Below are 13,180 nucleotides of genomic sequence, written 5' to 3' on the forward strand. Positions count from 1 at the left end.
TATTCCCTTTTATACTCTCCATCCTCCGTTGCCAGAGAGAAAGGAACCTATGTTCGGCAGCATTGTGAACAGCCCATGCCATAGCACTTGTAGGATGCCAACGGATCAGAAAAAAGAGCTGTCCTGCCCTTGTACACTTCACAGCACCCTGATCTTTAGAAAACAGCTTAAGTTTCTGAGATAAGTGTATTATTTGGCAGGGCATAAAAGCTCTGAAATATATAAATAATATTATTTACCTTCCACTGCCTGAACATCAAGTTAAAGGGCCAGTAAAATATTGGCAACCATCGTAGGAAATGTCAGACAAATAAAAAGCATTATCTTTCCTCTATGGCCTTAGGCGTGGGCATTAGATTTCCAGCACTTCAGAGAAACCTGCAAATTAAACATGAAACGGATTGCTTTTGAATGGTTGTTGGATTGGAAGTGGCTAAATGTGTGAAACATGTAACCTCTTTCCTCATATCGCTGATAAGTTGGGCATGGGGATATGCCCATATACTTGAGATTTCTGCTGCTGCTGCCACTCATCCATATTTGCGTTAACACCTGCTGGGATAAGCAAATACTGTAGCAATCCCATAACAAGTTTATTGAATATCAGTAGTCTCTCTGTCCAAATGAAGGCAATAGAAAACTAATGTCTCCCTCTGGTTCCATCACAAAAATTGATAAGCATAGAAACAATAATATATGATATGCTGATTTGTGCTGTGTTAGCTTTAATATCCTTTCTCCAGTTGGCCTCCAATAGACAATATATTCTAAGGTTTAGAAAAGTCTTTGCTTTCCCCAGACCCACTAAAAGCACAAGAAAGTGTATAAAGAATTAGTGAAATTTGAGAACCTTGAAGTTGCCAGAAGCTGACCAGAAATGGCAGTTGGCAGTTTTAAGAGCCTATAGATTACAGGGAAGAGGGAAGATACTTAGTGGTGATGATTTCACATTTTTTTCTTGGAGAGTGGAAGGATATTTTCAGTTTGTTCCAGCTTTTACTTAGCTAATCTTTTGCATATGTAAGTGTTAGGCAAAGGGCCTAATAATCACACTTGGGACTGCATGAACAGAAACACTTTATTCAGATCATGGGATTTCATGGTATTGCTCTACTTGGCCCTGATTAGGGCTCAGCTGGAATATCGTGTCCACCTTCGGGTCATCACAATTTGAAACACACATAAGTGGAGCAAGGTCTCAAAAAAAGCGAAGGGGGTAAATGGTGAGATTCAAAATACAGGACTTCGAGGGACACACTGAAGTAGGCTTGTATGGATAGTCTAGAGCGTTTAGGGACACAAGAGGCATCTTCCAAGGATTCTAAAGGGCCACCATAAAGGAAAACAACCAGGGAAAGAAAGGGCACAGGTGGAGGAGCGAAGATAGCTCCTAAATACTTTTGGAATAAATTAGTTGAAATATTGGAACCACCACCTCCAACAGTTGGGGCATTGTTTCTAAAAGGAGTCTGTCAAGGTATCTGTTGAGGGCAACTTGGGACTCAGCTACATTGTTAAAGAAAAAGTGCTTTATATGCGTTGTTTATGATACCAGATGGTGCTGTGGTGTTCCATTTTTGCCAACCCGGTTTCCCATACAAAGTTTAACTGAAACGCTTTGTTGATGTGTCTAGATCCAGCCTTGGTAACTGGATAACCCTTACTGTGGGATTGTTAACAAAGTCTTATAAAAACAGACATAATAAAAAGCACCTCTGTCTTCACTTTACTCATTATGCATAAAAGGGGCCTACCTGAGAAGCTGAGGACCAGTGATGATTGCTAGCTGAAACGGAAGTGATACAGTTCTAAAAAGGGACAGCATGGGATTCAATTAGCACGTACTTTATACAACTTTTGAATGATTAAAAAAACCTGCTTCTGGTCTAAATATATCTTACATTTAAAACACTGAGCTGGTTTGTGTGATACATTAAGCCAAACCTTAGTTCCGCAAGATCATGCAAAGATTTGCTCTTGCAGGGGTGCCAACTTGAATAAAATGGGGGAGGGACTAGTAAACGGCGCCCCACATAATCATATGACACACCAGCACACACACCATTTGAATGGCAATGCCCATTAACTTGGGGCGGGGCCCTCAAATATTTTATTGGGGGAGCTATGTCTCCTTTATTGGCTCCTATGGCTCTTGGCTACAGCTTGCTATCAATGAGAGGAGTGCTTAACCACTAGTCCTGGTTAGGATGATACACATATCCAAACCTTGGCTTGGCTTAGCACAGCATCGGAAAGTACCAGTGGGGAGGAAAGCTGCTGCAAGATCCTCTCTGGGAGCTTGAACACTTGCACAGCCTCACTAAACTAAGGTTGGGCTTAGCATGTCACCTGACCCAGGCCACTGTCACGCTTAGATTTTTTAAGCTCGGTTTGTGTGCAGTTCTAAATCAAACTCTGGCATAGCACAAGTTTGTGAGCCTCTGGGTTCCCGGAGAGGAGATCAAGGCCAGTTTGCTGTTCTGGTCCTGCTGTGCTGCTGTAACCTAAGCCATGGTTTGACTTAGCATGTCATCTGAACCCAGGCTCATGGTTTCTTCCCTCCAGACAAACTATGAGCTACAAACTGAGAACAAACCTTGATTACAACTCGTTGTTTGAAGCAAGATAGCTACTAGCCTGCATGCAGACAACATACTGAGCCACAAACCATGGCTTAGCTCATAGCAGCAGGACTGGAGGAGGACCAAAATGGCCTTCATGTGTTCATGCTAAAACGTGGCTTGCAAACAATTAAATTAACTTTTAAAAAATTAAATCAAGAAATGCAGCAGTTTCCCCTTATCCCTTAGTTCTGGTCCTGTGACCAGTAGGCACCAGTGGGGGTGCATTGCTTTTCCGGCTTCCCAGCGCTATATTTTGCTGCTGTTTAGCAAGAGGAGGAGGGGCAAAACAGCAGGGAGCATCACACAGTGTGGGCCACTGCTGCCTATAACTCTGCTCTTTGTTTGAACAGCACAAAAAGCCAGTTGTAATCCTATGGGGGCAAAAGTTCTTACCTGCCTTCCTTGTTGCTCTTCTTATTTAAAGAATGATATTTATCACTGCTTCCAGAGCTAAGTGTTTCGTTTTTCCATTCAGATGCTGAGAGTGAAATAGAGGGGGATCCTTAAAGGTGGCAGTGGGGACAAAGCCAGGCTTATTTATCAAAATAAATCACATTGTTTTCAGAGGTGAAATACAGACACTTGATGTCAGTAGGGTTTTTTAAGGTGATGCAGATTTATAAAATTTTAAAGAGCCCTACATGTTGCCTCAGAATCCTGAGAGCGTTTACAAAATTTGCGATAGGCATAAGTGTTGAAGGAGTATTCTCCAGTGAGCACTTGCAAACTGTTACTTTTATTGGACACAGCTGTTGCTGATTGTGGGTAGAAAAAGTGGTTGGTCGCTTGAATGCTATCTCATTGTCTTATAGCATTGCTTGTTGGACTTTTTTATTATTAGCATAACAGCTGTTGGGGGGGATAGTGAATGAATATCACAGGTACAAAATATCACAGTGAACATCAGCATTCTACATTTGTTATAGCCAGGAGTGCAAAAAAAATTAATTTTTTTTTGCAAAACTTAGGAGCCACACAGGGTTGTCTAGGAGTCGGTTTCAAGGGCTCAAGACATGAATGCATGGTTGAAAGAAAGTATCCCGTCCTCCCTTGTGTATTCTGCTCTTGTGTCCCATCACTCAGGCATTATATCATGAGGTATGAGCATACCTAGGACGCATTGGCTGTTGACATGTGGACATGTTTAGGTAGTAGAAAGGGCCTTTTCGCTTTTCTTTCGTGTGTGTTGTGCCCTTTTTACTTTGTATCTCTCTCTTTCTGTGTGTCAGGCAGCGAGCCAGCAAAAAATCAGATAGAGTATGTGAAGTTAACTCTTTGTTTGGAGAAACATAGCCTGCTCAGGGGAGCCATGCCTAATGAGCACAGCAAGTCTTCTGAGTAGATCTTGCCCCTATAAGGCAGTTGTGGAGGCTGAAGACACCCACTTTCCCACAGCTACCCAAGCAATCTGAGACTATGCCAATGTGCCTGTCTCTGCTACTGCTTCTTCATACCACCTCTGGTCCTGGGAGACATGGAGGGAGGGGAGCTTGTTGGACCCATCTAGCTCAGTGTTGTCTACACTGACTGATAACGGGAGTCTTGATAACTGGGAGACATTTCTAGTCCTAGCTGGGACTAAATCTGGGATCTTTTGCATACAAAACAGATGCTCTACCACTGAGCAGTGGAGGCTGCAAAAGTGCACTTACTTGTATTTAGCTGAGCACACATAGGTGCAGCACAAGATTGGGGCATCAAGGGAGTGAGGCCAGTGGTGCAAACTATGCTGGGGCATGGCCAGTTCTCCCTTACTCATGCATATATTGTATGCATGAATAATGTGTGCCTAGTGCCTCTGATTTCACCATAAAAGCCTTGTAAAGAAATGCAGAGTAGGAAAGAGGGCTTCATAGTTGTGGAGAGTGTTTTATCTCACTCAAAATCAAATTAAAATTTTGTTCCCAAGTGGACAATTTATTTTACCAGAGATATAAGACATTTTTGAGAACTGGAAATAAGGGAGAAGAGCTTAATGAAGAAGGCATACCAGGGAATTTCCTGAAAGAAAGTTTGCACTCAGCAGTTGCAGTAGAAATTTGGGACAAAGTTTCTTAAGACAATAGACCCATGTTTTTAAAGAAGCATTGCCATTACAAAGTGGAACCCATGCAAAGATGTATTGCGTGAAAACCATAATAATGCTAAGTAAAGTATCCCCCCAACTTGCTGCCTGATCTCTGGGCCTTGTGCCAGAAAAGTAGTGCTGAGGAAGGACCATGCCTTAATGCAGAGCTTCTCAGTCTTTCTGTTCCCATGCAACCACTTGGGGTGACTGGAAATTACTGATACCCACCAGTCACAAAATGGTGGCCGATGGAGCTGAAGTTTGATAGAATTGATTGGCAATAACAGTCACCCTTGTGCCCAGTCCCAATCCCTTTCTCTATTCATGCCTATGGGCAGCTCTCTCTTCTAGCCTTGGACCCTAAAAAATAGCTTCTTCTTGCGATCCAGACAGCAAGATAGTTCTTCCTACTAATACAGGGATAGCCAGGACGGTTCTTTCTAAATCAGAAGTAGCCAATGTAGTGCTTTCCAGATCTTTTTGGACTCAAAACAGCAGCAGCTGGTAGGGCCTAGGCCTGGTGAGGGCGGCCTGTGACCAAGGAGGTCCTGTAGGCTGGGCGAAGCTGTTCTCATTTTCTTCCCATCCTCCTCCCTTGCAAAGATGTGGACACAAAAGCATTGCAGTTGTGTGAGTGCTTAGTGCCTAACTCAACTGAAAAGTGTCTAACTTTGGTTTAGGAGGGTTCCCTGCGCTCTTGATTTCTAGTTTGGGTCTGTGTCACAATAACTATATATTTGTCAGAAATAATCCCCACCAAATTCCATGAGGATGTCCCCTAGATAAGACTGGAGTTTGAATTGGTTGGTGGAAGGTGCCACACAGAACTATTAACAAGGTCCCACCACTAAACTTTCAGCCCAATGGAAAATGATTACAGCCCATCGCCACCTTCTTTACTTCTATGGCTTTTTGCCAGAATGTGGAGGGATATTAAATAGACCAGATCGTAGGAGGCCAGGGTTAAAATCACCACTCATCTATGAAACTCCCTAGACCACCTTGGGCTATTCACTGTCAGTCTATGTCTCAGGGTTGTGAGGATAAAATTTGGAAGAGGAGATCCATAAATTCCATGAAAAGAAACGAGTCTCATTTGTTTTAATTGGTTCAACAAAAAATAGCTTGTCAAGGGAAGGTGGCAACATGAACAAGCCAGTTTTCTTGGGTTTGGTGTCTACTCTGAAAGAAGCCTTTTTGAATTCAATGGTGCTTACTCTTATGTAAGCGGGGTTAATTTATTAACTGCATTTATGTGACCTCTCATAACAGTACTCTGGGCTTCTCCCAAGGCAAAGCAAAACAGTTTAAACTGGATGCACTATCACTGTGCATATCTAGGATTAGTATATTAGACAGAAGGAAGCTCTTAAATAGGTATGTTTGTTGCTTTGGAAACTGAAGAGTTATTGTCAGGTTAAGGGATAGCTAATGTTAAGGTAGGCATTTAGGTGAGCATGAGGATTAGCCAGAAAATTACATGTTTTAAAAGCTTGGTTTAAACAGTAGGAGAAGCTCCTAGAGAGGCTAATCAGAATTTAATAGAGGAACACCTAGAAAGTTAAGATCTAATGAAAGATAAAGGGCACAGTTCCTCTAAAGTGAGATCATGCCTAGAAATGTTGATTGAATATTTTTACAAAGTTTATTTGAAAGCATTGAAAGAGGGTGCAACACACACAGTTTCCCTGGATTTGAAAAAGCTGTGGAGACAATACAAAAGAAAAGATTAATATGCAATATAAGTACTTAACAGCATTAAACTCCTTATAAAAACATTTATTTTGAAGACACACCAGATTTGCAGAATTTAACCGGAAAGGATTAATATTTTCTCTCCCAAGACCGCACTCGGAGGGAAGAAAAAAGGAAAGAATTAAGAATGAGTAGAAGAATCAACGGGTGATAAAGAAATATAGATAAAATTAGTTTTGAACAAAAGCGATAGATGTTCAGGCATCTATTTTGATACTCTCTTTTGAACATTCATGTGGAATGTTGGAGGGCATGTTTCTATATTCTCGACTATTTCCTTTATTTCAGCATGATTTGAACTTTTAGTGCCATATCAGTACTGTCAAACCTAAGCGCGGACCTGGACAGATTTTAAATGCAGAGGGCACAATTCGGCATAAAGTTAAGGACTTTAAATACTTCCTAATTAAATGAGAGGGTTAATCATGTTCTTAGCTCTCTAACATTGAAATTGATGAGATTCAAAAGTACCTAACTTTAGCTCAATTGTGCACACATGATTTTACTGAAGTTTTCAAAAAGACTGTTTAATTCCTAATAAGGGTAGCTTCCACATGACATGTTTATTGAACGTTCATCCTGATTTCTTTGCACAAGGTTTCATTGTGCCATCTGAATTTGCCGCTATGCAATTGAATCCCTATTGCAAAATTGCAACAGTCTGAAGGAACACTTTCGAAAAATTTTATCAGGAGGTCAGGCCCAAGGATTGGCTTGTATAGGGAGCATGTTCTAGCTGGAGAGTGGTGGCAGTGCTCTGGTGAAGAACGGGCAAATAAACTGTATGCTGGTGGTCTGGTGGCACAGAGGAAGGAACTGGTTTCCTCCCTCAGCGGCAAGTTCACCAAACCTGAGGAAAAGCTGCAGAACTGGGAGTTCTTCTATTAGACCACAGCACTGAATTGGCCTTCTAACATCACCTAACTTTTCAGGTCAGGAATATTATGAGCTGTTTTATGAACTGCTATAATTCGGCATTGGCTACCATCCCCAGTGGTACAAGGAGTTAGCATCACAGTTGTATTTAAGGGGGAGAAAACCTTTATGCAGTTTTCTATATGAATTTTTAGGCTTGAGCCACATACCGCCGCATTTAGCGAGGAAATCCCATGGGCTGTTACGGATCTATGCCAGTGTCTTACTCGAGCTCCATAATAGTTTATAAGTCTACAATTAATTTTGGAAGGAGAGTTGTAGTCACAGTGTTTGAATTTGGTTTTTTTTTATCTCTAACATACAGAGTAAAGGCAAACTGCATACTTCTTTGGCAAATTTTGAATGAAGGATTGAGATGTGCATCATTAATTAGTAATACTTGTTTATAAGCCTAAACAAAGATATCACACTGTTACACACTTCGCACTTCCTCAAATAGTGAGAATTTCCAGGGGCAGTGCTACAGGGTTTAATTTCGTTTGAATGAGAGCACTGGAGACTTATGATGTCTTTGCAATATCTGTTCATTTACAAATATACAAGCAGAGCATATTAGAAGCAAACTGACACTCCCTCAGCAGGCAAGAATTCCACTAACCCCACATCTGATTCTCAGAGAGAGTGCTTGCAACCCAGGGGCGATTCACTTTCAGCCAACTCACTGCTCTCTGTTTGATTCTCTCTCAGTTCACTCTGCACACACCTTTCCTTCCCCCTCACACAAATGCCCCTACAGAGACCTGCTGTCAAGCCCCATCTCCTACAGATAAATTGCTCATTCAGGAAAAAAAATATCTCATGACCACTAGCTTCTGCTGATGAAACGCCAGCTTAACAGCCCCTGACTATTGGCAGTCAAGCAGCTTTGCAGAGTGGTCTTCTGGCTTCCACACCAAAGCTAACTTTATTGCTTTCGAAAGATACTGCCTGGGATCTTGATGGCATTGCTTCACCCTATATTGTAGTTTTCATTCTAGCTATATAGTATTCCTGATCAGGGCCTCTCTCCATGTGACAGCACAGATTTGGGTTGCTGAAGAGCTTCCTGGTTTTTCTTCTACCCATATTTTTCCATGTTGCCCTTTAAACCAACACATTTTTCTTAATGTACCTGCCTGATTTCTTTCATCCATGAGATACCTGCCAACCTACACACCCCAAATAATATGCATTTTCCAAAGCCGTCACTAAGCAAGAACACTCCCTGTACACTGCTTTGTGATCATGTTTGGTGAAAAGTGGTTTACGAATCTTGGAAGTAAATAAACACTAAAATTTACACTTGATAAAAATATTAATATATATTACCATTATATTTGACCTCTTTGCTTTCTTCAGCATGAGTTAGATAGCACCACTGCATGGAGAGACTAGCAACAAAATGAAAAGAAAACTACCATAGCAGTAGCTAGCACCCACTTCTTTTAGAAACTGATCCAACAGGCATTCAAATGAGAAGTGTACTGCTGATTTCAGAAGAAGTCAATCCTTTGCTGCTTTGTTAAAAGAGACAAAATGATGGAAATAAGAATGCTGTGTTTGCTTCTGCAAGGTTTGAATATGACAGCATTTTTGATCATTTAAAAATCTTAAGTTCGTTGACACAAGTCTAGTTAAGTATATTGCTGACTTAATAAAAGTTGATAGTAACATTTTAGAAGCTCTTTGGAATCTAAAAAGAACTAGTGTTTGATCTAGCAGCAGAGACAAAAACAGTCTCTTGTTTTATGATAAAAGATGTCTGTGTTGATCTTCAAGTATGTCAGATCATTCTGAAGAGGCTAGTAAGAGCTGTGTTGTTGTTTTTGTCAAGTGATTTTCCTTGCTATCATTAAGCTTCAAATAAAGTTGGGGGGGGGGAGAGCTTTGTACGTTGTGTCATTGTATTCATCCGTCATAATTTCTGTTGACAATTCTTGACATGCACTATGTTTTACTGTTCTAACGAGAGAAAAGACCAGCCATTAAGTTTACGTTTCTTTGTTTTTCAATAAAGTCACATATCAGGAGTAATGCTGGGGTATGCTAATAAGCCATATATAATGTTAGGCACCTGGGAGCAAGAAATATTTTCTAACTAGTTCTAAAGGGAAATAATGTTAAAAAAGGAAGAGTGATTGTTATATACGCAATGTGTGCTGGCCTACGTGTCAGTATCAAAAACATCTTTTAAGGAACTTGGCACAATAAATCTCTCAACCTTGATGGTTGTTATTTAAAAGTCTATTGTAGATGCAATTTTCCTACCTGGCATGTTCTGTTTTGGAGTCCCAGGTACCTGAAATACATTTTTCCTCATCTTGACATGTCTTATGTAGGAATGATGGTGAAATTTGCTACAAGCAGACCAAGTATCAAACTGATCCTTCTTGTGAAGTAGGCTTGCTTGTAGTGACTTTCTGCTGATTTCCTGCTTACAATTAACAAAAAAATTATATGACAACATTTGTTCTGCTAAGATTCAGCTACCATCAGCAGCAATATCTGATCTTACCTGTCCTGCTAAAAGGGTACTGCTGAAATGTGCATTCACATTTACTTCTGTAATTGATTCACTGTTCAAGTGACTATTTTAGCCATTAACAACCATTAACATTCATTGTTTTATCGTTAACCCATTTCTCATTTTTTCGTTCCATGTAGTTTTGCCAAACTCACAATGAAAGCACAGCCATTGTCTTACGTCTTAATGTGAAAATGTTATATTTATTAATGCAGCAAAAAATGGAATTCATCTGTATTTTGTGAGTGTTGAAATGTGAGCCTGATGCATATAGTTTTAATAATAATATTACATTTTTTATTATAACACTATAATAATCTTTCTATCAACAGTTAATACTTATTAGCAAAAATAATAACTGCATTCCCCACCGCCACCCTGGTCAAAGTGTGTGGTGGGTTGTGGTGAAAATCATATGCACACCCTGCAAGCCATGCCTTGAGTGATGTGAACTGGGGGTTTTTAGGGTGCATGGGTAGGTGGATGAATCATAAGCACACGGTGCCCTAAAATCCAAATGAACAATAAATGAAATGGGTTACTGATTTGCTTGACAATTTAAGTTGTTAATGTGGTAGCTGGTTGACAAGGAAAAACCACAAACAACAGTAAGGGGACATGGGCTTCATTGCCTTCTCGTCTTCACTTGAACAGACAGTAACCTTGAGGCAAGATGCATACTTCAGTGGGCTCACTGAGTTTTCAACCATCCCTGAGATCATCATAAAGAACGTAAACAATATTGTTATTTTTGAAAACCTAAGAACTGGACCAGGAATGGTTAAAAATAGCGAAGTGAGAACTGAAGCGAATTGGTACTGGTGATGAATCTCTTGAATTATAATCTGCACCGGCATCAAGTAATGGACTACATCCCTACAAGTGCCACCTTAAAGAGTAAATAAATGGTCCCCATCCATCGCCAAATTAAATTAAATTAAAGCTGGGTTTATTCTAAGGCACCAGTCTATCTAAAGATACCTAAGTATTTGCCACTTGAAGCAAATGATATGAACTATTAAAATAAATTACAGTTGTAAATGAGCAAGTATGCAGTTGAAAGATTTAGAAATATGAAGTTAATAGGGTATATATGCTATGGCAAATGAAAGTTGGTGGATCTTGATATTTACTTGCAATTCTCAAGATTTTAGGAGGCCCAGCCAGAAATGTCAGATGTTTGTGTCCCAGGGCTTATAAATGTCCTTCACTGGTAAATGATAGAAATGAGGATGAGATTTAGACATTTACGATGGAAATGAAGATGACATTTAGACATTTATTGAAGGCACTGAGTTAGCTTTGAGATTTACTGGTAAATGTAATTTTCTGAGATTTCCCTTTGGGATTTTTATGGGAATACTATAAATTACTCAGATATTGCACATTTCAGGTATTAAGGTTCTAGTTTTATAATCTTTGACTTGAACAGGAATGTGTTGCAGTAACTGTCATAAGCTCTGTGGTTGTTGACATTTACCAGTAATTCTTAAAACTGGACACAAGGTCAGAAGCAATGCCAGATCATGGTTTGGCACTATGCGAATGAAAGTGGCAGGACTGCACTGATTTAAGATCAACAAGCTATGTCTCTTCAGTTTTAGCTAAATAGGGTAGATTCAGAATACAGGAATTTTGCTGTCAGGTACATAGCTTAAACCAGTGTGGCATAGTGATTTGAGTGTTAGTCTGGGACTTAGGAGACCAGAATCCCAGTCCCCACTCAGCCATGGAGCTCACTTTCTATGAAGAATATGCCATTGAATTGCACACATTTATAAAGGTTTCAGCATTTACAGATTACAAAGATGGTTTCTTCCACTCAACCTGTGCCCCAAACAAGCATACACCCCCTCTTTGGGAAAGATGATGAACTAATATTCAAATGAAACACTACAGTAAGAACGCATACATAAAAAGAAGTTACATGTCCCCTGTTAGCTGTTTGACTAGCAGCCATGTAAGGCTGGCAACAGCCACCGGGGGTCCTGACATTTGCTGGTCGGCTGGACATGCATTGTACTAATATAATGTCCTTCAAGGCTCCATCAGTCAGAGCAATCTAAGAGCAGGGTTGTGGATATTTGACACATTTTGTGCATCTTACTGCAGCGCAGGAGCTGTGGTGTTAGAAAATGGTTTGGGGGCTTCCCAAGCGAAAAAAAATTGGCCATATTGAGATCGATCCTAATTCCCCCAGGAGGTATGGAAATCCTAGATAAGAAGCAGAACAAGACACGCATTAACCTGGGCAGTCATGTGACATTGGATGAATATAATTTACCAAGCCATATCGCATAACACTGTGCAATGACCGCTTGGTAAGCTGGTCATCTGGATTCATTCTGCAGAGTATTAAGGAGAAACTTTCTCTGTTTGTCTTGATTTATGATCAAGTGAAGAAATGTGCTATGGGTTCTTTAATATTTGGGGAACCAATCCTTGTTACCAGCTGAATGTAAGAGACCACTGGCAACAGAACAACTTCTAAGCATTTAGAAATCTATAGCATGTCAGCTTGACTGAATCTTCACTGGTGTGCTAGTTTTCTTTGTGCAGATACCTTTTTAGATAGAAAAGCCTTTAAGTTGGAAGTTGAAGAAAAAGGTTTGCAAAATTGTATCCCCTTCTCTCTTTTTAAATGATGCATAACTAGACTGCAGTGGATGTGACTTACAGTGGTGCCCCGCAAGACGAATGCCTCGCAAGACGGAAAACCCGCTAGACGAAAGGGTTTTCCGTTTTGGAGGTGCTTCACAAAACGAATTTACTATGGGCTTGCTTCGCAAGACGAAAATGTCTTGCGAGTTCCTGCGGGGTTCCCCCCCCCCTTTTCCTAAGCCGCTTATCATCTGATCCTAAGCTGCTAAGCCGCTTAACAGCTGATCCGCTAAGCCGCTTATCAGCTGATCCGCTAAGCCGCTTAACAGCTGATCCGCTAAGCCGCTGATCAGCTGATCCGCTAAGCCACTAAACCGCTTATCAGCTGATCCGCTAAGCCGCTAATAGTGCTAATCCACTAATGGGCTTGCTTCGCAAGACGAAAAAACCGCAAGACGAAGAGACTCGCGGAACAGATTCTTTTCGTCTTGCGAGGCACCACTGTATGTCTAGTGGGTTGTAAGACTAGCAAAACAGGAGAAATGGGGAAGATATGGAAATAGAGCCTGATTCTATACTAATATTTATTATGTCCACATTTTTAGCTTGCTGAATTTTTTTTTACGTAATTGTTGTGAGAATTCATTTATGTGCATTTATTGCTTAATTAATACTTTCCCTTGTTCTTTCCTC

At 40.5% G+C, this 13,180-nt stretch overlaps 1 protein-coding gene and 1 long non-coding RNA gene across 24 annotated transcripts in view; one reads left to right on the forward strand and one right to left on the reverse strand.

Moving 5' to 3' along the window:
• The window catches only part of ZNF521 (zinc finger protein 521), a 304,344-nt gene that overhangs the window by 133,471 nt on the left and 157,693 nt on the right, over positions 1-13,180 (forward strand). The window lies entirely within an intron of this gene.
• LOC310713531 lies at positions 9,751-13,173 on the reverse strand. Its single transcript, XR_014529311.1, has 3 exons — positions 12,990-13,173; positions 11,020-12,558; positions 9,751-9,793 (listed from the first exon to the last, which is right to left on the reverse strand). It is a non-coding gene; the product is annotated as an uncharacterized lncRNA (long non-coding RNA).

The sequence above is a fragment of the Podarcis liolepis genome (assembly GCF_965112155.1).
Source record: "Podarcis liolepis genome assembly, chromosome: 8".
NCBI lineage: Eukaryota > Metazoa > Chordata > Lepidosauria > Squamata > Lacertidae > Podarcis > Podarcis liolepis.